Raw genomic sequence first — 2,584 nt, 5'->3', positions numbered from 1 at the left:
TTTGAGAACCACTGGTTTAAAACGTCAAGGCAGGCACGACTAAGGGTATTCATGCTAAAAGAAAAAACATGAGCTAGTCTTTCCCAAATTGTATCATGTAGAATACATAGATGTTTTTAAATATATTTAAGAAACGCATAGTTAAAACTGTTATTCTTCTTTTTCATGGTAAGATTACTCAGTTTAAATGTGCATTGTAAATCTCTGAGATAGTTGATGGCAATTCCCAAATTTATCTGGGATCATTTAAGATTTAAGCTATAGCAGTCCATTCAGATATTACATAATATGTCTCATTTTCTGAACAAAGGACTAACAGTTTGAACCTGTTTTTTGAGTAATGTCTCTTATTGTCTCCTAGAAAAAAGGTTGACTAGATTATAGCTCTGGTATGTTCACAGGTACTGTCTTATTTGTGTCTCGACAGCTCACTTAGATATTGGAGAATTATCCTCCAAGATGGTGGGAAAAAAAAAAAAAAAAAAAAGCACAGACTCAACAAAATTCTGTAGCTTTTCCAAGGTCAGAAGTTTCCTCAGGGAGGGAACACCAAAGAAGTTGGTCTGCTGGTCAATTGCCCAGGGTGCCCATGCATGAGAAGCTCTAAACATCACTGGAAACAGTAAACATCTCATGGAGAAAATTGTAATTCATTAGGGTGATTCTTGGGGAGAGAACTTCATGGGGTTGAATGGGATACTCTAATAAGCAGCACAGAGTCAGGGATTGAGAGTCCTAAGGGAGGTTTTGGAGCAACACCGCTAATCCTGGCCGAGGGCTTCTTTGCTGAGGGGGACGGACAAGCACGGGGCAGAGCTAACTGGGTCGGAGCATGTTAGGAAGTTGATCTCTGCTTCCAGGGACCCTCCACCTACCCCTTTCCCTGCAACAAAGTGTGTAGCCTTCCCTTTACGTAAGTGTTGAATAAAAATATAAAAAAAGCAACACCGTTGACTTGGGGGTGATCCAAATTATTAGCCTGCCTGTGGCAACCCTATAAATAAGTTCAACCTGGGTGTCATCAAGATTCAACTCCGAGAGGCTTATCAAACGCCGGTGCCTGTATTCCTCCTAAACAAAGTTCCCTCTCTTTAAACGCTTGACTCAAATACTTACATACAACCACTGCATTCAGTATAACCGCTCTACTTTGACAACAGCTAAAGTTGGTCTTGAGATAAACTGAACTGTGTTCTTGAACCTATTCCATTGGTTCCCCATCAGATTAGCGTGAGAGTGAAATTTATTAGCGTAGGCGTGAACTTCATTACAATCATTTCAAGAGATTCTACAGTAATTTTTTCCCTCGTTTTTATTTTCAGAACATTTTGTTACAACCTGGAGCTCAAGCAAGCTCTGTAACCAAGTCAGGGCTCTCAAAGCAGCTGAGGGTGAAGTCAAATCACACAGGATTCTGCATGTAATAAATATAATCATTACAAGTCTAAAAGACACGATTTCATCAGCGTTATTTTAGCTTGAACCAGTTTAAGAACCTAAACACTTGAGACTTAAGCCAGAGAAGTCCGTTCACATATTTCATAATATGTCTCATTTTGTGAACAAAGGATTAACAACTTGAATGTAAGAAGCAGGTGTGAGCACTCTTGATAGGTCAAAACCTTAACACCACCAAGACAAGTCTTTAATTTCTGGGCACAGTACATGGCATGCGTGAATTTTGTTTCAATATGTTTTCCATAGTGATAGCTTAGCAAGTCACATAGCCATATCCTACCCAGACTTCCATTCCTAGTGGCAGAAGTATTTGCTGATGATTGAAAGGTCATGTAAAACAGATGTGAGGGCAGCTGGATTTTCCAGCTATGCTTCAGTGGACTTAGCAGTGGTGCCTGCCACTACCAAACAGCAGAGAGATTTTATTTCAATTGAGTAAAAAAAGAATATTAGGCAACCTTGTCAGCATAATTGGATGTATACGCAGTTTCTCACCGAGCTCTCACCTTTTCCACCTTCCACTCTTCACTCAGGGCCTGGAGCTAACTTCATCACCCTGCAAAGGTAACAATGAACTGGGTGTCAACCACCCTGACCTGTTTTCCAACATGTTATAAATAGGTTATTATTGACCTCTGAGTGTGGAAGTAATGGAAATTGCATTTCCTACAGCTTTCTCATTTGTTTGGTATCACATTGGGTGTTATCTCCACTTCAAACTAACATAACTTACTCTCATTATTCCTATGCTTCTTTGAAATGAAGCAACACAAAGAACAGCAAATGGTGCAGTGCAGAGGGGGCTACTGCATCACAAATACCCTTGAAGAACAGATGGTCCATCTGCAAACCTCCCAAATATTGACATCTGTGTGGCAGGCCAACTGTATAAGTCAGATAGATACAGCTTTAAGTTTTACACATTCTATCAAAATTAAGTAATTCCTAAAACTGTCCTTTACTAACTGAATATATGGGAATTCTCCCTTATTAATAAGAGGAACTCTAAGGGAATGTGAATGAAATACTAAATTTTCTCTCTAATCTTTTAAAAAGTCTCAGATTTGCCAGTTAATAACTATGTTGTTAGAGAATCATTTCTCTGAGTCTTCATTTTCTCATCTCT

This window comes from Balaenoptera musculus, chromosome 5, assembly GCF_009873245.2.
Source record: "Balaenoptera musculus isolate JJ_BM4_2016_0621 chromosome 5, mBalMus1.pri.v3, whole genome shotgun sequence".
Lineage (NCBI taxonomy): Eukaryota > Metazoa > Chordata > Mammalia > Artiodactyla > Balaenopteridae > Balaenoptera > Balaenoptera musculus.
Note: the sequence above shows the minus strand (reverse complement) of the source record.